The sequence below is a fragment of the Phyllobates terribilis genome, unplaced genomic scaffold (assembly GCF_046119375.1).
Source record: "Phyllobates terribilis strain yellow unplaced genomic scaffold, ASM4611937v1 Scaffold_3__8_contigs__length_932513732, whole genome shotgun sequence".
NCBI lineage: Eukaryota > Metazoa > Chordata > Amphibia > Anura > Dendrobatidae > Phyllobates > Phyllobates terribilis.
In genome coordinates, this window is record NW_027362763.1 from 237,534,656 (window position 1) to 237,561,136 (window position 26,481).

A 26,481-nucleotide genomic window follows, 5' to 3' on the forward strand; every position below is an offset into this window, starting at 1 on the left:
ACCTGCCATTATGATTCTCCAGGTCATTACGAGTTTGTAGATACCAAATATGTATAGGTTCTTTTTTATTTATGTGGTGAAAAAAAACAAGTTTCCAATAAAAAAAAAGTCGCTATTTTCCGAGACCCGTTGCATCTTCATTTTTCGAGATCTGGGGCCGAGTGAGGGTTTATTTTTTGTGCGCCAAGCTGACATTTTTATTGATACCATTTTGGGGTAGGTGCGATCTTTTGTGTGTAGTGTAAGAAGGTGACCGGGACGGTCATGCGCCTCTTTCACTTTTGTGAATGTTTTGTTCTACTCCGTGTTTATATATGAATATGTAAATGTCTATTGCCTAATGTTAGTTACAGGGACAGTATATGTTAGGAGTAGATGGTGGACAGTTGATGATTGGTCCAGTTGAAAAAGGGGGCGGAGTTTGGGCCAGGGGAGCTTAACGGTTATTCCTGTCAGTAATGGGTACAGGCAGAACAGTTGTTGCTGTTGGTAATGTTAAAGTATGTGCTGGAGGAATACTGTGGAGAAGCTCAGGGCCCTTGGGGCTGAAGGTCAATAAGGATACCGACAGTCAATGATAGAAAGAGTTAGGCAGCTTGGGGAACGTTGAAGCGGTAAAGACTGAGGAAAATTCCCTAAACGTCCAAGGCCTGGAGAAGGACTGATGGAGCTGTGGAGGTTTCACCAATTTAAGATACACCAGGTAACTGCTCTCCTCCAAATTAAAGATGTCCGAGTGCATGCAGAGAAGCTAATTAACCAAATCTGCTAATCTGTTTGAAAAACTTCACTCAGAGACTGAACCAAGCAAAATGGCATACTTTATTACATAGACATGGGGTTAAATAGTATTCTCCTTCTAGGTGGGATTAGTAAAATTCCTTGCTTTTTCTGATAACTCGGCACGCTGCAATTTGTTCATCCATGTATCTTTTGGCCTTAGTAACGCCTTAGGAATTCCGATGGGAGGGGGTGAGTTTGTCACTCAGCGCCATCTTTGCCAACTCGACATGAATCTCTCTGTTATCAGCCATGCACATGCATACGTCATACCCAGGAAATCATTTCTACAATAAGAATAGAAACTGTTAGTTATATATTCAATAACTATTAACATAATCCATTTGCATATACACATTTGCATACATACATACACATAGATTATTCCATCATCCCTATATTAATTCACACTGATTAGGTAATCTATTAAAAGAAATTAATTGATTTTCTATAATATATATATTTTACCTTGACAGAGCCAGCTTTCACTACTCCCAAAGAGGGGAGAGCAGACGGGGACATACCTGAGGAGAGTAGGACCGTGTTCTGGAAAGCTGCGGTACTGGAGAAGCTAACTCTGATAGGATCGAAAGGGACAGAAGAGAGGATGACAAATGTAATTGTGATGTGCAAAGGAACGGTATCTGTGACCAGAACTGAGCAACAAAAGAAGTTTAGTAAAGTTTTGTTATATAAAAGAGACACTGTGTGTGATAATGATTATTTGCCTCCTATGGCTGGATTCCTAAAGCAGATGGAGGAGCAACCGAAAACTGTAAGTGTTTTACACAACATGCAAAGCACAATACAACGTGGACAATATCTTGTATTTGTGGGTGGTCAGGATGAGAATATAATACCGGAGCAATCCCTCAACACTAATACCACCCTGCACCCCTTACATAATTGGTGTAGTCGGCAGGATTCAGAGTCCTCGCATACAGAGAGCGGAGGATCCCCTGAAAGAGTTAAAATGGCAGCGGTTAGAAGTCTAAAATGGCGGCTGATGGCGCAGAGGCTGGCGATAGCTCTGTCCATTATGGACGTTCTAATCTTAAAATGGCGTGAAAATCCGTTTGGCCTGTGCAGTGGTCTGTGCCCAGAGGACCACCCATCGTCAGTGGAGATTGCCCTCGGTGGGCGCAACAGGAGAAAAAGAAACCCCATCAATTGCTGCGAGTCAATGGAGAATGGGAGGGGACTCCTAAGAGACGGGCAGGTGAGACAGAAGAATACCCACCCCAGATGAGGCAGAGCGGTAGAGGAGTGCGCTTAAAGCAGAGCGGACTGGCGCCATTGCTGGCGAGAATGATAGAGAAGGAGCAACAAGTCATGAAGCAGTCTAAAGTGACTAGAGAACGGCTGCAGTATAAAGCATGGTGGCCAGACGTGAAGGGTTTGCCCTGTAATGCCCCAGTTGTGCTTGTTGCACTGAGAAAATGAAGCAAGGGATTGTTCTGCATCCCTGAGGACAGGAGCCCTGCAGAAAAGACCAGAGGAGACCAGTACTGGCCAGCATGGCCACAGTTAAAGAAAAAAGTTTGCTTTTGTGTGTTTTCCCCCATCCCAGTTATGTTGCACCTGTTGACATTCCACTGCTGGATTACGTGACTGAAACCCCTTCAGGGTTAATTACCCCTTTTGTAACAGAAATGGACTGTGTGTGTAGCTGCTCTGAGGACTATGCCCTTTCTTCCCTTGAACTGCCTTTACTCTTACCTTGGACTCTCCCTACAGGAGCTGATGAGCAGCACACTTGCTTTAAAGGGGCTATAGCCAGCAAAAAGGAGGGAGGGGGGAAACTGTCAGGACAACTGAAGGATCGTGCCAGGTCACTACTCCTGGACTGTCGGAGCTGATGCAAGCTGGCCAGGGGGCCATTGTGTTCATGGAAAGACTTACTGTGTTCGGCAAACCCGGAACAGGATTTGTAGGCCAACGCGCCTGTTATGGACATTTTTATGGGTCCCAGGAGAAAGGGACCAGGGTCAGTCGGACCCATGTTTAAAAAGGAACTTGGACACTCTGTCGGGGTCCCCAGAGCTGTGGGACCGGGGTCACGTGGACCCATGTGAAAAATGGACCACCCAATGTGCGTGCTGGGTTGAAGAGGAGAAGGACTCTAAGAAAGAGGATTATAATTATACGTGTAAGAATGTTTAATAAATGCCTTAAACATGTTGGTATTCTACCAGTACCATATGGTCGGGGGCGACCACATTTTAGAAGGGAGGAATGTTAAAGGGTGACTGGGACGGTAATGCGCCTCTTTCCCTTTTGTGAATGTATTGTTCTACTCTGTGTTTATATATGAATATGTAAATGTCTATTGTCTAATGTTAGTTACAGGGACAGTATATGATAGGAATGGAATGGATGGTATATTAAATTAGGAATTGGGTACAGTGCAGTGGTGGGCACAATAGTTTAGGATAGAAATAGTTAATATATTTAGTAATAGCTCCAGTGTAGAAGGAGCTGCGGTAGTAACGGATTAGTTTGCACAGCAACCGACGGAGACTCAAAGATTGACAGCGGCATTTAACTAGTTAACAGTCGCGGGTGGATCGTGATTCCACCCGCGGCTGTTAGGGGCGCATGTCATCTGTACAGATCAGCTGTCATGTGTCCGAAAACATGCAAGCTCAGTGCCGGAGCCCGCATGGAGTTCAGGGATACGACCCATGTTCAAGGTAGTAAAGTGGTTAAACTAGATGCATAATCAGATTTCACAATACAAACTGCTCACATTATTAAATAGATCTCTTAGGTATGATAAGGATGCCATATTTACTTTTAGAATCCATGCTAAAATGTCGGTATAGTCCTTTGTGAAAGTTTAACTCAATTTCGTCCCACCTAGCCTGATTAACAGCTCCTAAATGTCCCTCCTCCCTGCTGCTGCTGAGATCTCACACTGTTTATTACAAGCTGCCGCTGTCAGTCAAGCTGGGGGTGGGCAGAGACCGAATAAACTTGCTCTCATGGATTATTTCATTCTATAGCAGGACTCACAAAATGTTCATTTTAATATCAGAATTATACAGCTATTCTGACATGGATTTTCTAACTAAAGACACCAGTATCATCAGGTCTCAGATCTATTTAATAATGTCTACATTTTGTATTGTGAAGTCTGGTAACAGTATTGTGAAGTCTGGTAACAGTATTGGGAAGTCTGGTGATCCGCTTTACACTTTCATTTGGAGAGGGGAAGGGACTAAAAGAATCTGTGATTTATGTGAAGCAGTCCACAGGAAATCCATGGAAAGAACCACTGCTCTCTTATTTTTTCTTCACTTTTCTCCAATGTATTCTTTCTATTGGGAGTTTGGGGTTGTTGGTTCACTAAGTGGCTGGCCTATGATTAGTATAGATAACAAATGTCTGGTGACAGATTTTCATTAAAAATAAAAGATGATATTATTTAGCAAAAAGTACATTAACATAATAATGAATAATGTCTGGAGCCTCTATTTACTTAAAGAGAACCTGTCAGCAGGATTTAGTACTAGAAAGTAAAGGCTATAATGGCGCTGTGCTGCTGATTAATCTGATGCCTGCGGTGAAGTGGTTGTTGAATAATCATCCTCTAAAGAAACAGAGGAGGCAGGTTGAGGGGTGGAGAAGCAAAAGAAGACCCTGGCCGCACGTCTCGCCCTGATGCACAGAAGACGCCATTAGATTAAAACTTTAGAGGATGATTATTCAACAACTACAGATCAGTTTCCTTCACATCATGTATCAGATTAATCAGCATCACAGCGCCATTATGGCCATGGCTTTACTTTGTAGTGCTAAATTCTGTTGACAGGTTCTCTTTAAAGCGGTTTTCTTATCATAGACAACCCCGATTAGATTGAGCTCTATACACACTGTAACCTGACTAAACTGCATACAGTATTTAAACAGGTTGTCAAAGTACTCAGGATAGGTCATCAATATCGGATCGCTGGGGTCTGATACCTAGCACTAAAAATGTTCTGCAGTTGTTTGCTCCGGCGTTGGCCAGATGTTAACACTTTGGACAGATCTGCATCTGCTTCTTTCTAATAGGAGCTGTTCTGTAGTGCTCGGCAGCAGTTGCTACAAATTGGTTGGAGCTGGGCTCTGTAGCTCCTACATCCGGCAGCCTTCAAAACAAATATTAACTGAGTGATTCAGGTCATGGAGGACAGGCGGCCACCAATCTGATTTTTGCAAACTATCTTGTGGATAAGCCATCAATATCTGTTACTGACAAGTGACAACCTTTCTAACACATGTCATAAACATTCATGCTGCACATTGTGGGAAGGCATCAATGGTGATTAGAGTTTTTAATTTTCTGAAATCAATTTTTACCCATGTTTTGGTTTTTATTCTGTGCAGGATATAAAAAATCTCTTGTTGCTATTTAAAACTGTATACAAGATGCTGATGACAGATTTACTTTTATTTTATTCTTTAAATGAAAAAATAATGTCCTGTTATAAATGGGTTGATGGTCTGATTGGCTCATCCCTTGAAGCCATTTTTAATTTTTTTGCTTTCATTTTTCCATTCCTGCTTTTATAAAGTCATATTTTTTTACATTTTTCTTCAACATAGCAAAATAATATGCATTATTTTTGTGGGATGAATGGTGTGTATTTTTCTAATGGAGCCATTTAATTTATTGAGTCTTGTATTAGACAACTGACTTTAAAAAATAGCTGTATTCCATATCGCCATATTGTAGTTTTTAATATCTTTTTTTTGGCTATAGGACTTTTTATCACTTTTTGGACTATTTTTTACATTAGGAAAGCAACCAAAGAACAAAGATTCTGGCATTTGTCTAATCACTTAGGGGGCCCATACACAATACATAGCTTTCAGCTCAACGATGGTTCATTTCGCCAGCAGTTATCTCTCCTAAGTCCACCAAACACAGGAGCCCTTGCTTTTCTGAGTGCTCCTGTGTTCTCTATGAAAGAGCCCCTGCCAGACTACTCTGGCAGTGGCTTATATTGCTGAGAACACAAAAACTGGTAGTCTAAAATCGGACATGCCGATTTCATATCTCTCCCAACATCATCTGTCTGGGAAGAGTCAGGTGGCCCCTATACACATTAGGCTGTAGGCTGAGCCCAAATCAGTGGGATCAGCTAATATTAGTCTAATGTGTATGGGGGCCTTTAGATGCCGCTACATACCATGCCATCTAAGGGGTTAAACTTCTATCTTCGGCGCTAACTTTCATCACAGAAGATACAGCTGAGTGTTAGGTGGATAATACAGCCAGCCCCCATCTTGTATAGAATGGACTCAGCTTCTTACAATGACTAAAGGCATCTGCCATATACAGTAAAGACCAAAAGTTTGGACACACCTTCTCATTTAAAGATTTTTCTGTATTTTCATGACTATGAAAATTGTACATTCACACTGAAGACATCAAAACTATGAATTAACACATGTGGAATTATATACTTAACAAAAATGTGTGAAACAACTGAAAATCAAAAAAATACACAAAAATCTTTAAATGAGAAGGTGTGTCCAAACTTTTGGTCTGTACTGTACATATGCAGTGGATGTTGTGGAGACACGAGGGTCAGGGTGTGCTTTTGTCGGCTTGTCCGGCAGTCTTTAGAAAGACCGCACAGGCTCATTGGGCTCATCCCACTGAAATCACTCTTTTCCCATGGGCAGAACACTACTCAGACAACACAGAGTGACAGTACCACACTCTGGTAAGACTTTATTGGGTCACCAACAGTTATAAGCATTTATTACATTTCCAGTAAGGATACAAGTTGGTGCAGTGACAGAGTCTCACCCTTCTGCTGGCTTGCCAGGGATTAGAACCTCTGCAACTTTGTGGCATCCAGGGTGAACTACCCCAACCAGCAGCACCCCACATTTGGTGGGCACCCACAGCAAGGAGATAGCAGCAAGCTTAGGAAGCTTATGGAGCACAGCGAGGTATGTGGCCAGGTGACCTGATTGTCCCAAACTGGGTTATCCAAACAATTTCGTGGGCTCAGTGTTGGGCAGTGGAGCATATCTATATACCACCAGCTGGAACCATGGTCCTTCGGCTGATGTCCTGTAGAACCACACCGGTGACATGAGCAAGGCCCTCTTATAACCCTCAGCTGCCATTTCAGGGCATTGTCCCACAGGATTGTGGAAAGGTAGTCATGGCTGTTCCCTCATTGTTTGGTTGTTCAACTAGTCTGCACAATTGTCCTCCAAGTGGTGCAAACTAGTACACCACAGAGGGCTGATGCAATCCGAAATCAGTATGCATTTCACAAATTAGCATACAAAAAGGGTCATCATACTGTCTCACATGAAACACTGGCTCATACCCCTTGACTTACTGAACAAAGGAATAGTATGTCTGGCATAATTAGGAATAATTCACCCCCGAACAAGTGGTCAGATTGATGTTGAGTCATCACATTTATCACTTTAGAGTTTAAAGGGATATCACAGACAGTGAGACAAGGTGGGTCTATGTTCACATGCATTAGTATTCAGTTCAACGGGCAGGGTATAATATAAGGGATGTAATGTTTTTGAAAATATATTAAAGGAAAGCATTGATGTTCAAGAATAATGGAAGCTAAATAATAAGATGAATCGTAGAGAACCCCTTTAACACATTATTGCTAATGAGATTTTTTGATCTTAGGAAGCATGAGAAAGAAAGAGACCATAGGAAGGTGTTTACAATTCATGTTATACAGTATTATTAAAGAGGAGAATACGTAACGTGTAGAAGTAATAATTATTGACTTATTTATACATAGATATCATCAGCATTTATACAAGACCCCGTATTGCTCTGCACATTTCCTCTCATGTACAATCTGTACATAGTCCTTTATGAATACAATCCAAAATTGTAATATGTTGTAATATGTTGTTTTCACTCACTTGGAACATTTTCATGTGCAATTACATGATTTTTCTTGCTTAACAGCGAACTCCGTAGACAAATAATATGTCTACAAAAATCGATTCAAGATCTTTTCCTGTTTTTTTTCTTTCCCTTTGTAGCTTATTTGAAATTTTTACTGTAATGCTTTTGCAACACATTTGCCATCTACTAAATGTTGAAAATCATTGAATTTGACATTTGCCGAAATGCTATATTCATCTGTAAGTGAAAATGAAGAGAACTTCCTGTGGTAATGACGATAAACTGCATATGTGCTATTAGAAGCATTTGGTAAAACTCAGCAAGACCCCCTACAAGTTAACCTTTGAACATTAATTGAAACTTTATTTTTGCAGAATCATTGTATGTTATAATGGTAGGTTTTTATCCCACCAAAATGAATACTGTACAAACTATGAGCTTTTAGAACAGTGTGTAGACCATGTTATTGGTATGGGGCCTGTGGTGAGAGCAAATGAGCACTGGATTTCTTCTTTTCACCATTAAATTTCGCTTTCCTGCTGCCATGATTATAGAGAGTTTACAACTGTACCTAAAGAGCTGTATAAATCCAAAAAGTTATATTGATGGCTGCAAGTAAGCAGTACAAAAAGGAGCTGAAACCCCCTATAAAAATACACTGTCCTAACAATTAGCATGAGTGTAAGGGTATACAATACAGCCATATAATCTATAGAACATTTTGTCCTCGATTCATCAAAACCAGCAATATCCACCCCAGTCTTGATGAGGGGGCAGTTTGAAGTCAGATGCAGATAATACACTAGGAGGCTCGTGAATCTCAATTAATCAGGACTCAGGAGTTATTGACAAGTGCACCTCGCCACAAATCTTACTGCAGTCAGGGACTGATTTCACATTTCTAGGGTAAGATACACCATAGCTCATCATGAATTAGACTAGCTGTGGCATCATGCCCCTTTTGCCCCCCATCTTGACCCAGTGGCACCCATTTTGGGGTGAAAATGCCAAAAAGTTGCTAATTTTTTTTGCGACTTTGCATTATGCAAAAGTTTTGTGACTTTTCAAAGAGATTTATACTAGAATTCTTGCATAATTGCTTTGATTGATCAGGGCCTTTGTGCATTTTACTTATTTGCTACCTTGTTTTTCAGCTTTGGGCTTGTACATATAATGAGGCCCTGTTATTTCTATATACATTCTTCTTTATATCTCATCTTTAGAGTTCATTAATTTGCCTACAAAATGCTAGAGGCTATATATAAAATTTGCAAAATGTGGATAAACATTATATACTCAATTTCTGTTCAACTATATCAATTGCTCTAGCTACATTCAAAGATACTAACGCAACCTAGTAATTGTAAGGGTGCTATCACATTGCGTTCTTCCCCATGCTCAGTGGTACCATCAGGGCTTGCGTCCAAACCACCCCGCAAAATGTGATTCGGACTTATGCGCTGAGTCTTCTATGTCTGAGTGTCCACCTCCAGTAGGTGTATACTCCCGAAAATGATGCACGGTGGAGCACACGTTCACTCTGCCAGCACCATTATCGGCATTGGCACGTCTGGAAACCCATTTTGAGGGGAGGGTTCGGATGCAAGCCCTGATGGGACCCACGAACGTGAAGATGAGTGCAATGTGAAAGCACAGTAATAAATATTTCAAGTATATTAAAATGCTGTAAAATGTACTCACCATTACTCAAGGTTCCTAGAATTTCCTAATCCCTAAATAGTATCATTTCCAGGAAATTCAGTATGTATATATATATATATATGTATAAATATATGTATATATATGCATATATATATATACATATGTATATATATATATTTATACATATATATATATTTATAGTGAAGGAAATAATTATTTGATCCCTTGCTGTTTTTGTAAGTTTGCCCACTGACAAAGACATCAACAGTCTATAATTTTAAGGGCAGGTTAATTTTAACATTGAGAGATAGAGTATTCAAAAAAATCAAGAAAATCACATTGTATAAATTAGATAAATTTATTTGTATTTGGGGGTGTTTCTCTGCAAAGGGCACAGGACTACTTTACTATAAGGGGTCAAATAATTATTTCCTTCATGGTATATATATACCGTGTATATTGTAAGGTGGCTTTAGGACACCTAGTGGATGGGAGATAAACCTGGAGTAATGCTTTAGTACATATAGGACAATAAGGGGTTAATCAGCCATGACAGTTTGATTGCAAGCAGCTGAAGAGTGGGGAGAGATGGCTGCTCACCATATCTCCACCCCAGGTGTGGTTCACTTTGTAAAATGAGACCTTTTTGTCTCACACTGTCGATGTGTATGGAGGTGTGCAGATCTCCTTGACTGAGTGCCTTTGCTTAAGGACTAAGAAGCTGGACTCTAAGCCAGGCTGGCTAACCAGCACTATTGTATGGACTTGTTACTTTATGGTTTACTTTGTGCTGGATTTAGGGATTGCTCCCACTTGCGATGTAATCGGGCTAGTGAAATACGATAAAAATCGGATTGCGCTTGCCCCAATGTCACCCTATTGTGCAGCTTACATCTGTGATTATTTTCTCATGCCGATTCAGCATGCGAAAACAATTGCAGCATGCTGTGATTGCATCTGAGAATCGGATTGCACGCACCCATATAAGTCTATGGGTGCGTGAGAAACACCACACTGCACGCGGATATCACCCGAGTGCAGTGCAATTCCTGCAGACGCCAACAGTGGAGGAGATGGAGAAATTAATTTCTCCGTCTCCTCCGCAACTGTGCTGCGATCCTCTCATGACAGAGGATCAGAGCACAGTGCACTGACACTCGGCTTCCGCTCGCAGCAGAGCAGGATCCGAGTATCCTTAGCATATTGCATCCAATGCTCTTGAATCGGATGTGATACACTAATGTGACTCCAGCCAAAGGCTGTATTTAAGTTTTCCTGTGATGTGGTTTATGAGGACTGAAATAAACCACCCTGATTTTAAACAGAAATGGTTCCTGTGACACCTCAGATTGCTCCCACGTGAGTAGCAGTGTTACAATATATATATGTTACATTTGGAATATGTACACATACAACTTTGTGGAGAAACAGTAGTCGATGAGTAAAATGAGACAATCCTTACAATTCTCTCAACTAGAATTAATTAAAGCAACTAAAAAGTAAAATTTCATGGAGCTATCATTCAAATATAACCAAATAAGTATAATCAAATATTTGACCATCTATGATATTATAGAACTAGGAATGCAATTTTATTAATTTCAATTTTGCTGCTCAATTTTAATTAAAATACAATTTGGAGCATTGAAGTACTCTCTAAACTTTCAAGGTGAACAAGTTTCCACCCCTGAACAAAGACACAAACGTAAGATGCATTACATTTACATTTGCAATATTTTTCAACATCTAAACTTTAGTTCTGGGAATTTACACTGTTGAGGTTGAAATACACGACCAGCTGTTCTCTTCTTGTTGCTTTGCTAAAACATCCACAAACAAGGATTTACATTCTCCTGCTGGAGTTCTGGGTTTTAGTGATGTATCTCTGTAACGTGGGAAATGGATATGTCATGGAATAGACTATGAATTAACATCCAAGGCCTGTTTTATCTTCTGCTCTTCTATTATTTAGGCAAAGTGGATGAACTGCAATTAGACCATGAGCAGCCCTAATAGTCATTGCTGTCATCTTTATTACTGTTTATAAATGCATTTTTATTCTTTGCTCTTTCCTGAAAGTAATAGCAGCTTGTTGTGTAGTCTGATATAGTCTGAGACACACCTTCTGTATCCTCATTGGTTTAGGCTTCTGCTCTGTACCTCCACCTGCAGCTCATCCTCATCAGAATGGCTACTGGGCATAAAGACCATCACCAGGAAGTCAGTGCTGATTACTCTAAGGATTGCTTTTAGGCAGCATTCACACATGCATATGTCATGGATCCTAGATTCACAGACCATCCACAGGTCATCCAACCCAAACTCAACAAACAGATGTATAACAAATATATGGGCTGGCAATTCAGTTCAGGAGACCTGTGACCAGCCATGCAATTGTAGTCCCTACTCAGACTGCGGCACGCTGATGTGTGAATCATTATAACTAGTACAGAATGATTAGTAAACACTAATTAGTAAAAAAGATGGTACGTTAACTGCAGCTCAAATATTGGGGGAAAGGAAACAAAGTAACAGGGAGTCTTGAGAGTCAATTTATTGATACTACATGTGAAATATAGATCATGGTTGCAGCCATCATGGGTTTTTCTCATTAAAATACTTTGGAAAAGATCAGCAAGTTTTTGAAAAACACAGTTTTTAAACAAATAGTGTGAATGGCATTTTCATTTATGTGAGTGTAATATTGGGAAAATATTAGGTTCACTGCAGTCATTGATAAATTTTTAATGTTGCACTGAGGTTACAGTATATAAATATTTTACAGTATAAACATTGTGAGTGTAGTTAATCTTCTCAATAACTCATCCAAAATAAGAATAACAATGAAAAACTCAAAAAATAGTAGAACCTTATGTTCAGATTGCTCATGTTCTGATAGTGTTAAAGTGGACCTTTCACCAAATTTTTCATGTTGAACTGGACACATGTAGAGGTAGTGTTGGACTAAAACATTTTGTTTTTTATTTTGACCACTCAATTGCAGAGATATTATCAAAGTATTTATTACCTAACTTTTGTTAAGTTCAAGTGGGTGTTATTAGATAGTTTTTGCTGGAGTCATGTACTTCTCCCTGAATGATGCTGATTAGTGTTGCAGGAGCGAAAGGGTTAACCGAGCACGCTCGCGCAACACTAATGCTGATCAATCACAAACAGATAGCAACACAATGGAGAAGAAGAAAACGCCCTCACAATAACTTAGAGCAGATTTCTCAGTGTGTGAGATGTATGACAGACCACGCTGATCTCCTGGTCTAACCTCCTACATGATTAGAAACCACAGCTGGCTAATACCTTTCAAATAATGTTAATGCTATTTAAATGAGCTGAGCAGGCTGTCATTTAATGGCTCAGACAGTAGTATCCTGATTTGCGATTACAAAACAACAGACATAAGTGTGACGCTGACACTTTTGAGCTAGCTCATCTCCATGCAGTGTGGGGGGGATATAGTATAGCATAGCTGACAGTGCAATGAGAGGAGGAGAGCTGATAGAAAGGTTTTTAATGTGACACAGCTGAACTTCCCCCCACACTGATTACCAGGACCTTATTTGAAAAGTGATAAACATCTGTGCTTTACTCCCAGCACTTTCCAATCATGCAAGAGGTTAGACCAAAATACCAGGAGATCAGAGCTGTATCACTTCACACACAGAGAAACCTGCTCTATGTTTTTTGTGGGGCGTGTTCGTCTTTTCCGGTTCCTTACAGCCTACTTAAGATTGGTCAGCATCATACAGAAAAAAAGTAAGCGCCTCCAGTGAAAACTATCTGATAACACTCATTTGTACTTAACAATATGAACTCAAATAATTTGATTGCTGATATCTCTGCTGCAAAAAAGGCAATACAATTTTTTATTCGGCACTGTAGTCCCTATTGCATTATGTGTCCTGTTCAACATAAAAAAAATGGTGAAAAGTCTTCTTTAATAATAGTATAGCAATAATGTATATATTGATGACTATAGGGTTGAACCTCATTCCAAGGTTTGTAGGGGGGCCTGACCAGTGCTCATCCCTCCCCCTCCCTATCTAGGGCTAAGCTCTAAGGATATACAGGGATTAGGTTTCCTGCTCGGCAATAGGTGTGGAACCTATATAGGGACCATAGGATAGGCGGGTGATATTAGATCTGCCTAGGGGTCTCCGCTCCTCCTTTCCCTAGTGTTTGGGTTACCTTCCCCTCTTTCCTTCATGTTGCACTTAGCCTTTCCCTCACATTGCGTGACATTGAGATGTCAAGACTGGCCAAGGAAATATCTGAAGACAGATTTTTGAACGGTTTTATGGACTGATGAGATGAGTGTGACTCTTGTCGGACCAGATGGATGGGCCTGAGAATGGATCATAAATGGGCACAGTCCTCCATTTCAACTCAGGCATCAGCAAGGTGGAGGAGGGATACTGCTATGAGCTGTTATTATCAATGATGAGCTAGTTGGACCTTTCAAGTTGAAGGTGCTCTCAAAAACAACTCCCAAACCTACTGCCAATTTATAAATGACACTTTCTTCAACCAGTGTTACAGGAAAAAGTCTACATTTTTCAACAAAACCATGATTTTTATGCAGTACAATGCTCCATTGCATGCATCAAAGTACCAGAGTACTCCACTACTTGGCTAGCCAGTTAAGACCTTAAAGATGAAAGAATCATGACTTAGCCCCCTTCTTCACCCATAAATTCTATTGAGAACTTGTGGGCCCTTCTTAAACAGGAGATTTATGGTGAAGGAAACCAGTACATTTCTCTCAACAGTGTCTGGGATTCTGTGCATGGTGCTGCCCAAAAGTTGATGGTCAACAGATGAAGAAACTGACAGACTCTATGTTGGTCAATGATAGTTTTTGGAAATGTCATGAATGTATTTTTGTAAATTTTGAGCTGTTTGGTTATTGCTCTCACTTTAACAGATGAAAATAAACAATTAAGACAGGAGCATTTTCATTTACTTACATATTAATTCTGCACACTAATAATTGCCCCATAGTTCTACACACACAGATATTCTCCTAAGAAAGACAAAACTTAAATTTCACTTTCTTAAATATTCAGGTCTATTAATCTTTTGGATTGACTGACAGCACTGTAGTTGTTCAATAATAAAAATTAGTCATCAAAAATACAACATTTCAAACTGCTCTTTATGTGCTTAATAGTGTTGAGCGAGCATGCTCGACACTGCTCGGTACTCACCCGAGCATCTCACTACTTGTGATGTTCAGCGAGCACCGAGCATTTTTGGGTTACTTGGGCGGGAGCTCGGGTCTCCAACCAACATGTTTGGTGCTCTTTACAGAGCCAATGAACATGCAGGGATTGCCAGCCAGTGACTGTAATGCCGCAGCCATGTGGGTTGTGGGCATTACAGTGATTGGCTGGCCGCACAGCGTCACCTCGAGTATTTAAAACCGGGCGCCGCCATCTTGGACACAGTCGCTCCAGATCACACAGTGTAGGGAGAGTGCTGCTGAGCTAGAGAGAGATTTATACTGCAAAATAGGTAGTGTAGGGTCTCTAAAGCCTGCAAAATCAAACAAACAGTCCTTCTGAGGACTGATATCCATCCCAGATATCAGGCAGGCAGTCAGGCAGGCTGAATAGGAGACACAGTGGTTATACCAACAAACATTGCATTACAGTCCTGTGTGCTGCCGCTGCTCAAATTGCTAGACTTAGCCCCAGGTCTCAGGGGCCAGGAAAAATCCTTTTTTTTTCATCTAAATCCTCTTTTTTTTCTTTTTCCTCAGTCAGACTGTACAAATACCCGTCTTATTAACCTTTTGGTATTTTTTCCCCAAAAAAAAAAAAATTGAGTGTGTCTGTGAGTGTTCAGACACAGATATATCTGTTTAAAAGAGTCTGGTTTTGGCCAGATAACTAGAACTGTGGTTTTGCAGTTCCACGGTTCAAATCTCTGTATTATCCACTTTTTTGCCTTTTTTCCATAAAAAAAACTGTTTGAGTGTCTCGCTGACTGTTCAGACGCAAATGTATTAATTTAAAAAAGTCTGGTATAGGCCAGGAAATTAGAATTGTGGTTTTCCTCTTCCACGGTTCAAATCTGGTGTTATCCACCTTTTTGCCTTTTTTACATAAAAAATAAACAGTTTGAGTGTCTCGCTGACTGTTCAGACACAAGTATATCAGTTTAAAAGATTCTGGTGTAGGCCAGAGAACTAGAACTGTGGTTTTCCTCATCCACGGTTCAAATCTCACCTTTTTGCATTTTTTACATAAAAAAAAAAGTTTCAGTGTGTCGCTGACTGTTCAGACACAAATATATCTGTTTAAAAGATTCTGGTGTAGGCCAGAGAAATAGAACTGTGGTTTTCCTCATCCACGGTTCAAATCTCACCTTTTTGCCTTTTTTACACAATAAAAAACCGTTTCAGTGTCTCGCTGACTGTTCAGACTCAAATATATCTGTTTAAAAGATTCAGGTGTAGGCCAGAGAACAAGAACTGTGGATTTCCTCATCCACGGTTCAAATCTCACCTTTTTGTCTTTCTTACATAATAAAAAAACGTTTCAGTGTCTCGCTGACTGTTCAGACACAAATATATCTGTTTAAAAGATTCAGGTGTAGGCCAGAGAAATAGAACTGTGGTTTTCCTATTCCACGGTTCAAATCTGGGTGTAATCCAACTTTTTGCCTTTTTTGCATAAAAAAAATAGTTTGAGTGTCTCGCTGATTGTTCAGACACAAATATATCTGTTTAAAAGATTCTGGTGTAGGCCAGAAAAATAGAACTGTGGTTTTCCTCTTCCACGGTTCAAATCTGGGTGTAATCCACCTTTTTGCATAAAAACAACAGTTTGATTGTCTCGCTGACTGTTCAGACACAAATATATCTGTTTAAAATATTCTGGTGTAGGCCAGAGAACTACAACTGTGGTTTTCCTCTTCCACGGTTCAAATCTCACCTTTTTGCCTTTTTTACATAAAAAAAAATTGTTTCAGTGTCTCGCTGACTTATCAGACACAAATATATCTGTTTAAAAGATTCTGGTGTAGGCCAGAGAAATAGAACTGTGGTTTTCTTCTTCCGCGGTTCAAATCTGGGTGTAATCCACCTTTTTGCCTTTTTTACATAAAAAAAACATTTTGAGTGTCTCGCTGACTGTTCAGACACAAATATATCTGTTTAAAAGATTCTGGTGTAGGCCAGAGAAATAGAACTGTGGTTTTCCTCTTCCACGGTTCAAATCTAGGTGTAATCCACCTTTTTGCATAAAAAATAACATTTTGAGTGTCTCGCTGACTGTTCAGACACAAATATATCTGTTTAAAAGATTCTGGTGTAGGCCAGAGAACTAGAACTGTGGTTTTCCTCATCCACGGTTCAAATCTCACCTTTTTGCCTTTTTTACATAAAAAAAAAACGTTTCAGTGTCTCGCTGACTGTTCAGACACAAATATATCTGTTTAAAAGATTCTGGTGTAGGCCAGAGAAATAGAACTGTGGTTTTCCTCTTCCACGATTCAAATCTGGGTGTAATCCACCTTTTTGCCTTTTTTACATAAAAAAAACATTTTCAGTGTCTCGCTGACTGTTCAGACACAAATAAATCTGTTTAAAAGATTCTGGTGTAGGCCAGAGAAATAGAACTGTGGTTTTCCTCTTCCACGGTTCAAATCTAGGTGTAATCCACCTTTTTGCATAAAAAATAACATTTTGAGTGTCTCGCTGACTGTTCAGACACAAATATATCTGTTTAAAAGATTCTGGTGTAGGCCAGAGAATTAGAACTGTGGTTTTCCTCATCCACGGTTCAAATCTCACCTTTTTGCCTTTTTTACATAAAAAAAAAACATTTCAGTGTCTCGCTGACTGTTCAGACACAAATATATCTGTTTAAAAGATTCTGGTGTAGGCCAGAGAAATAGAACTGTGGTTTTCCTCTTCCACGGTTCAAATCTGGGTGTAATCCACCTTTTTCCCTTTTTTACATTAAAAAAAACAGTTTAAGTATCTCGCTGACTGTGCAGACACAAAACAAATATATCTGTTTAAAAGATTCTGGTGTAGGCCAGACAACTAGAACTGTGGTTTTCCTCTTCCACGATCCAAAGCTGATGTTATCCACCTTTTTGCCTTTTTTACATAAAAATAAACAGTTTGAGTGTCTCGCTGACTGTTCAGATACAAGTATATCAGTTTAAAAGATTCTGGTGTAGGCCAGAGAACTAGAACTGTGGTTTTCCTCATCCACGGTTCAAATCTCACCTTTTTGCCATTTTTACATAAAAAATAACGTTTCAGTGTCTCGCTAACTGTTCGGACACAAATATATCTATTTAAAAAAGTCTTTTATAGGCCAGGAAATTAGAACTGTGGTTTTCCTCTTCCACAGTTCAAATCTGGATGTTATCCACCTTTTTGTCTTTTTTACATATAAAAAACAGTTTGAGTATCTCACTGACTGGTCAGACACAAGTATATCAGGTTAAAAGATTCTGGTGTAGGTAAGAGAACTAGAACTGTGGTTTTCCTCTTCCATGGTTCAAATCTGGGTGTAATCTACCTTTTTCCATAAAAAAAAAAACAGTTTGAGTGTCTCGCTGACTGTTCAGGCACAGATATATCTGTTTAAAAGATTCTGGTGTAGGCCAGAGAAATAGAACTGTGGATTTCCTCATCCACGGTTCAAATCTCACCTTTTTGCATTTTTTACATAATAAAAAACCGTTTTAGTGTCTCGCTGACTGTTCAGACACAAATATATCTGTTTAAAAGATTCAGGTGTAGGCCAGAGAACTAGAACTGTGGATTTCCTATTCCACGGTTCAAATCTCGGTGTATTCCACCTTTTTGCCTTTTTTGCATAAAAAAAAATAGTTTGAGTGTCTCGCTGATTGTTCAGACACAAATATATCTGTTTAAAAGATTCTGGTGTAGGCCAGAGAAATAGAACTGTGGTTTTCCTCTTCCACGGTTCAAATCTGGGTGTAATCCACCTTTTTGCCTTTTTTACATAAAAAAAAACAGTTTAAGTATCTCGCTGACTGTGCAGACAGAAAACAAATATATCTGTTTAAAAGATTCTGGTGTAGGCCAGAGAACTAGAACTGTGGTTTTCCTCTTCCACGGTTCAACTCTGGGTGTAATCCACCTTTTTGCATAAAAAAAAAACAGTTTGAGTGTCTCGCTGACTGTTCAGACACAAATATATCTGTTTAAAATATTCTGGTGTAGGCCAGAGAACTAGAACTGTGGTTTTCCTTTTCCACGGTTCAAATCTCACCTTTTTGCCTTTTTTGCATAAAAAAAAAACGTTTCAGTGTCTCGCTGACTGTTCAGACACAAATATATCTGTTTAAAAGATTCTGGTGTAGGCCAGAGAAATAGAACTGTGGTTTTCCTCTTCCACGGTTCAAATCTGGGTGTAATCCACCTTTTTGCATAAAAAAAAACAGTTTGATTGTCTCGCTGACTGTTCAGACACAAATATATCTGTTTAAAATATTCTGCTGTAGGCCAGAGAACTAGAACTGTGGTTTTCCTCTTCCATGGTTCAAATCTCACCTTTTTGCCTTTTTACATAAAAAAAAAAGGTTTCAGTGTCTCGCTGACAGTTCAGACACAAATATATCTGTTTAAAAGATTCTGGTGTAGGCCAGAGAAATAGAACTGTGGATTTCCTCATCCACGGTTCAAATCTCACCTTTTTGCCTTTTTTACATAATAAAAAACGTTTTGAGTGTCTCGCTGACTGTTCAGACACAAATATATCTGTTTAAAAGATTCTGGTGTAGGCCAGAGAAATAAAACTGTGGTTTTCCTCTTCCACGGTTCAAATCTGTGTGTAATCCACCTTTTTGCATAAAAAAAAAACATTTTGAGTGTCTGGCTGACTGTTCAGACACAAATATATCTGTTTAAAAGATTCTGGTGTAGGCCAGAGAACTAGAATTGTGGTTTTCCTCATCCACGGTTCAAATCTCACCTTTTTGCCTTTTTTACATAAAATAAAAACGTTTCAGTGTCTCGCTGACTGTTCATACACAAATATATCTGTTTAAAAGATTCTGGTGTAGGCCAGAGAAATAGAACTGTGGTTCTGACTGTTCAGACACAAATAAATTGGTTTAAAAAATTCTGGTGTAGGCCAGAGAACTAGAACTGTGGATTTTCTCTTCCACAGTTCAAATCTGGGTGTAATCCACTTTTTTGCATAAAAAAAATAGTTTGAGTGTCTCACTGACTGTTCAGACACAAATATATCTGTTTAAAATATTCTGCTGTAGGCCAGAGAACTAGAACTGTGGTTTTCCTCTTCCATGGTTCAAATCTCACCTTTTTGCCTTTTTTACATAAAAAAAAAAGGTTTCAGTGTCTCGCTGACAGTTCAGACACAAATATATCTGTTTAAAAGATTCTGGTGTAGGCCAGAGAAATAGAACTGTGGATTTCCTCATCCACGGTTCAAATCTCACCTTTTTGCCTTTTTTACATAATAAAAAACGTTTTGAGTGTCTCGCTGACTGTTCAGACACAAATATATCTGTTTAAAAGATTCTGGTGTAGGCCAGGGAAATAAAACTGTGGTTTTCCTCTTCCACGGTTCAAATCTGTGTGTAATCCACCTTTTTGCATAATAAAAAAAACATTTTGAGTGTCTGGCTGACTGTTCAGACACAAATATATCTGTTTAAAAGATTCTGGTGTAGGCCAGAGAACTAGAACTGTGGTTTTCCTCTTCCACGGTTCAAATCTAGGTGTAATCCACCTTTTTGCATAAAAAATAACATTTTGAGTGTCTCGCTGACTGTTCAGACACAAATATATCTGTTTAAAAGATTCTGGTGTAGGCCAGAGAACTAGAACTGTGGTTTTCCTCATCCACGGTTCAAATCTCACCTTTTTGCCTTTTTTACATAAAATAAAAACGTTTCAGTGTCTCGCTGACTGTTCATACACAAATATATCTGTTTAAAAGATTCTGGTGTAGGCCAGAGAAATAGAACTGTGGTTCTGACTGTTCATACACAAATAAATTGGTTAAAAGATTCTGGTGTAGGCCAGAGAACTAGAACTGTGGTTTTCCTCTTCCACAGTTCAAATCTGGGTGTAATCCAACTTTTTGCCTTTTTTACATAAAAAAAACAGTTTGAGTGTCTCGTTGACTGTTCAGAAACAAATATATCTGCTTAAAAGATTCTGGTGAAGGCCAGAGAACTAGAACTATGGTTTTCCTCTTCCACGGTTCAAATCTGGGTGTAATCCACCTTTTTTCAAAAAAAACAGTTTCAGTATCTCGCTGATTGTTCAGACACAAATATATCTGTTTAAAAGATTCTGGTGTAGACCTGAGAACTAGAACTGTGGTTTTCCTCATCCATGGTTTAAATCTGGGTGTAACCCACCTTTTCGCATTTTTTGCTTAAAAAAAAGCAGTTTGAGTGTCTCGCTGACTGTTCAGATACACATATATATCTGTTTAAAAGATTCTGGTGTAGGCCAGAGAACTAGATCTGTGGTTTTCCTCTTCCACGGTTCAAATCTGGGTGTAATCCATCTTTTTGCCTTTTTTACAAAAAAAAAAGCAGTTTGAGTGCCTCGCTGACTGTTCAGAAACAAATATACCTATTTAAAAGATTCTGGTGTAGGCCAGAGAACTAGAACTGTGGTTTTCCTCTACCACAGTTCAAATCTGGGTGTAATCCACCTTTTTGCCTTTTTTACATAAAAAAAACATTTTGAGTGTCTCGCTGACTGTTCAGACACAAATATATCTGTTTAAAAGATTCTGGTGTAGGCCAGAGAAATAGAACTGTGGTTTTCCTCTTCCACGGTTCAAATCTGTGTGTAATCCACCTTTTTGCATAAAAAAAAACATTTTCAGTGTCTCGCTGACTGTTCAGACACAAATATATCTGCTTAAAAGATTCTGGTGTAGGCCAGAGAACTAGAACTGTGGTTTTCCTCTTCCACGGTTCAAATCTCACCTTTTTGCCTTTTTTACATAAAAAAAAAACGTTTCAGTGTCTCGCTGACTGTTCAGACACAAATATATCTGTTTAAAAGATTCTGGTGTAGGCCAGAGAAATAGAACTGTGGCTCTGACTGTTCAGACACAAATAATTCGGTTTAAAAAATTCTGGTGTAGGCCAGAGAACTAGAACTGTGGATTTCCTCTTCCACGGTTCAAATCTGGGTGTAATCCACCTTTTTGCCTTTTTTACATTAAAAAAATCAGTTTAAGTATCTCACTGACTGTGCAGACACAAAACAAATATATCTGTTTAAAAGATTCTGGTGTAGGCCAGAGAACTAGAACTGTGGTTTTCCTCTTCCACGGTTCAAATCTGGGTGTAATCCACCTCTTTGCCTTTTTTGCATAAAAAAAAATAGTTTGAGTGTCTCGCTGATTGTTCAGACACAAATATATCTGTTTAAAAGATTCTGGTGTAGACCAGAGAAATAGAACTGTGGTTTTCCTCTTCCACGGTTCAAATCTGGGTGTAATCCACCTTTTTGCCTTTTTTACATAAAAACAGTTTAAGTATCTCGCTGACTGTGCAGACACAAAACAAATATATCTGTTTAAAAGATTCTGGTGTAGGCCAGAGAACTAGAACTGTGGTTTCCCTCTTCCACAGTTCAACTCTGGGTGTAATCCACCTCTTTGCATAAAAAAAAAACAGTTTGAGTGTCTCGCTGACTGTTCAGACACAAATATATCTGTTTAAAATATTCTGGTGTAGGCCAGAGAACTAGAACTGTGGTTTTCCTTTTCCACGGTTCAAATCTCACCTTTTTGCCTTTTTTGCTTAAAAAAAAACGTTTCAGTGTCTCGCTCACTGTTCAGACACAAATATATCTGTTTAAAAGATTCTGGTGTAGGCTGGAGAAATAGAACTGTGGTTTTCCTCTTCCACGGTTTAAATCTGGGTGTAATCCACCTTTTTGCCTTTTTTACATAAAAAAAACAGTTTGAGTGTCTCGCTGACTGTTCAGACACAAATATATCTGTTTAAAAGATTCTGGTGTAGGCCAGAGAAATAGAACTGTGGTTTTCCTCTTCCACGGTTCAAATCTGGGTGTAGTCCACCTTTTTGCCTTTTTTACATAATAAAAAAACAGTTTAAGTATCTCGCTGACTGTGCGGACACAAAACAAATATCTCTGTTTAAAAGATTTTGGTGTAGGCCAGAGAATTAGAACTGTGGTTTTCCTCTTCCACAGTTCAAATCTGGGTGTAATCCACCTTTTTGCGTAAAAAAACAGTTTGAGTGTCTCACTGACTATTCAGACACAAATATATCTGTTTAAAAGATTCTGGTGTAGGCCAGAGAACAAGAACTATGGTTTTCCTCTTCCACGGTTCAAATCTCACCTTTTTGCCTTCTTTGCATAACAAAAAAACGTTTCAGTCTCGCTGACTGTTCAGACACAAATATATCTGTTTAAAAGATTCTGGTGTAGGCCAGAGAAATAGAAGTGTGGTTCTGACTGTTCAGACACAAATAAATCGGTTCAAAAAATTTTGGTGTAGGCCACAGAACTAGAACTGTGGATTTCCTCTTCCACGGTTCAAATCTGGGTATAATCCACTTTTTTGCCTTTTTTGCATAAAAAAAATAGTTTGAGTGTCTCACTGACTGTTCAGACACAAATATATCTGTTTAAAAGATTCTGGTGTAGGCCAGAGAACTAGAACGGTGGTTTTCCTCTTCCACGGTTCAAATCTGGGTGTAATCCACCTTTTTGCCTTTTTTACATAAAAAAATCAGTTTGAGTGTCTCGCTGACTGTTCAGAAACAAATATATCTGCTTAAAAGATTCTGGTGAAGGCCAGAGAACTAGAACTATGGTTTTCCTCTTCCACGGTTCAAATCTGGGTGTAATCCACCTTTTTTCATAAAAAAAACAGTTTCAGTATCTCGTTGATTGTTCAGACACAAATATATCTGTTTAAAAGATTCTGGTGTAGACCTGAGAACTAGAACTGTGGTTTTCCTCATCCATGGTTTAAATCTGGGTGTAACCCACCTTTTCGCCTTTTTTGCTTAAAATAAAGCAGTTTGAGTGTCTCGCTGACTGTTCACATACACATATATATCTGTTTAAAAGATTCTGGTGTAGGCCAGAGAACTAGATCTGTGCTTTTCCTCTTCCACGGTTCAAATCTGGGTGTAATCCATCTTTTTGCCTTTTTTCCAAAAAAAAAAGCAGTTTGAGTGTCTCGCTGACTGTTCAGAAACAAACATACCTATTTAAAAGATTCTGGTGTAGGCCAGAGAACTAGAACTGTGGTTTTCCTCTACCAAGGTTCAAATCTGGGTGTAATCCACCTTTTTGCCTTTTTTACATTAAAAAGCATTTTGAGTGTCTCGCTGACTGTTCAGACACAAATATATCTGTTTAAAAGATTCTGGTGTAGGCCAGAGAAATAGAACTGTGGGTTTCCTCTTCCACGGTTAAAATCTAGGTGTAATCCACCTTCTTGCATAAAAAAAAACATTTTGAGTGTATTGCTGACTGTTCAGACACAAATATTTCTGTTTAAAAGATTCTGGTGTAGGCCAGAGAACTAGAATTGTGGTTTTCCTCATCCACGGTTCAAATCTCACCTTTTTGCCTTTTTTACATAAAATAAAAACGTTTCAGTGTCTCGCTGACTGTTCATACACAAATATATCTCTTTAAAAGATTCTGGTGTAGGCCAGAGAAATAGAACTGTGGTTCTGACTGTTCAGACACAAATAAATTGGTTTAAAAAATTCTGGTGTAGGCCAGAGAACTAGAACTGTGGATTTTCTCTTCCACAGTTCAAATCTGGGTGTAATCCACTTTTTTGCATAAAAAAAATAGTTTGAGTGTCTCACTGACTGTTCAGACACAAATATATCTGTTTAAAATATTCTGCTGTAGGCCAGAGAACTAGAACTGTGGTTTTCCTCTTCCATGGTTCAAATCTCACCTTTTTGCCTTTTTTACATAAAAAAAAAAGGTTTCAGTGTCTCGCTGACAGTTCAGACACAAATATATCTGTTTAAAAGATTCTGGTGTAGGCCAGAGAAATAGAACTGTGGATTTCCTCATCCACGGTTCAAATCTCACCTTTTTGCCTTTTTTACATAATAAAAAACGTTTTGAGTGTCTCGCTGACTGTTCAGACACAAATATATCTGTTTAAAAGATTCTGGTGTAGGCCAGAGAAATAAAACTGTGGTTTTCCTCTTCCACGGTTCAAATCTGTGTGTAATCCACCTTTTTGCATAAAAAAAAAACATTTTGAGTGTCTGGCTGACTGTTCAGACACAAATATATCTGTTTAAAAGATTCTGGTGTAGGCCAGAGAACTAGAATTGTGGTTTTCCTCATCCACGGTTCAAATCTCACCTTTTTGCCTTTTTTACATAAAATAAAAACGTTTCAGTGTCTCGCTGACTGTTCATACACAAATATATCTGTTTAAAAGATTCTGGTGTAGGCCAGAGAAATAGAACTGTGGTTCTGACTGTTCAGACACAAATAAATTGGTTTAAAAAATTCTGGTGTAGGCCTGAGAACTAGAACTGTGGATTTTCTCTTCCACAGTTCAAATCTGGGTGTAATCCACTTTTTTTGCATAAAAAAAATAGTTTGAGTGTCTCACTGACTGTTCAGACACAAATATATCTGTTTAAAAGATTCTGGTGTAGGCCAGAGAACTAGAACTGTGGTTTTCCTCTACCACAGTTCAAATCTGGGTGTAATCCACCTTTTTGCCTTTTTTACATAAAAAAAACATTTTGAGTGTCTCGCTGACTGTTCAGACACAAATATATCTGTTTAAAAGATTCTGGTGTAGGCCAGAGAACTAGAACTGTGGTTTTCCTCTTCCACGGTTCAAATCTCACCTTTTTGCCTTTTTTACATAAAAAAAAAACGTTTCAGTGTCTCGCTGACTGTTCAGACACAAATATATCTGTTTAAAAGATTCTGGTGTAGGCCAGAGAAATAGAACTGTGGCTCTGACTGTTCAGACACAAATAATTTGGTTTAAAAAATTCTGGTGTAGGCCAGAGAACTAGAACTGTGGATTTCCTCTTCCACGGTTCAAATCTGGGTGTAATCCACCTTTTTGCCTTTTTTACATTAAAAAAATCAGTTTAAGTATCTCACTGACTGTGCAGACACAAAACAAATATATCTGTTTAAAAGATTCTGGTGTAGGCCAGAGAACTAGAACTGTGGTTTTCCTCTTCCACGGTTCAAATCTGGGTGTAATCCACCTCTTTGCCTTTTTTGCATAAAAAAAAATAGTTTGAGTGTCTCGCTGATTGTTCAGACACAAATATATCTGTTTAAAAGATTCTGGTGTAGGCCAGAGAAATAGAACTGTGGTTTTCCTCTTCCACGGTTCAAATCTGGGTGTAATCCACCTTTTTGCGTAAAAAAACAGTTTGAGTGTCTCACTGACTATTCAGACACAAATATATCTATTTAAAAGATTCTGGTGTAGGCCAGAGAACAAGAACTATGGTTTTCCTCTTCCACGGTTCAAATCTCACCTTTTTGCCTTCTTTACATAACAAAAAAACGTTTCAGTCTCGCTGACTGTTCAGACACAAATATATCTGTTTAAAAGATTCTGGTGTAGGCCAGAGAAATAGAAGTGTGGTTCTGACTGTTCAGACACAAATAAATCGGTTCAAAAAATTTTGGTGTAGGCCACAGAACTAGAACTGTGGATTTCCTCTTCCACGGTTCAAATCTGAGTATAATCCACTTTTTTGCCTTTTTTGCATAAAAAAAATAGTTTGAGTGTCTCACTGACTGTTCAGACACAAATATATCTGTTTAAAAGATTCTGGTGTAGGCCAGAGAACTAGAACGGTGGTTTTCCTCTTCCACGGTTCAAATCTGGGTGTAATCCACCTTTTTGCCTTTTTTACATAAAAAAATCAGTTTGAGTGTCTCGCTGACTGTTCAGAAACAAATATATCTGCTTAAAAGATTCTGGTGAAGGCCAGAGAACTAGAACTATGGTTTTCCTCTTCCACGGTTCAAATCTGGGTGTAATCCACCTTTTTTCATAAAAAAAACAGTTTCAGTATCTCGCTGATTGTTCAGACACAAATATATCTGTTTAAAAGATTCTGGTGTAGACCTGAGAACTAGA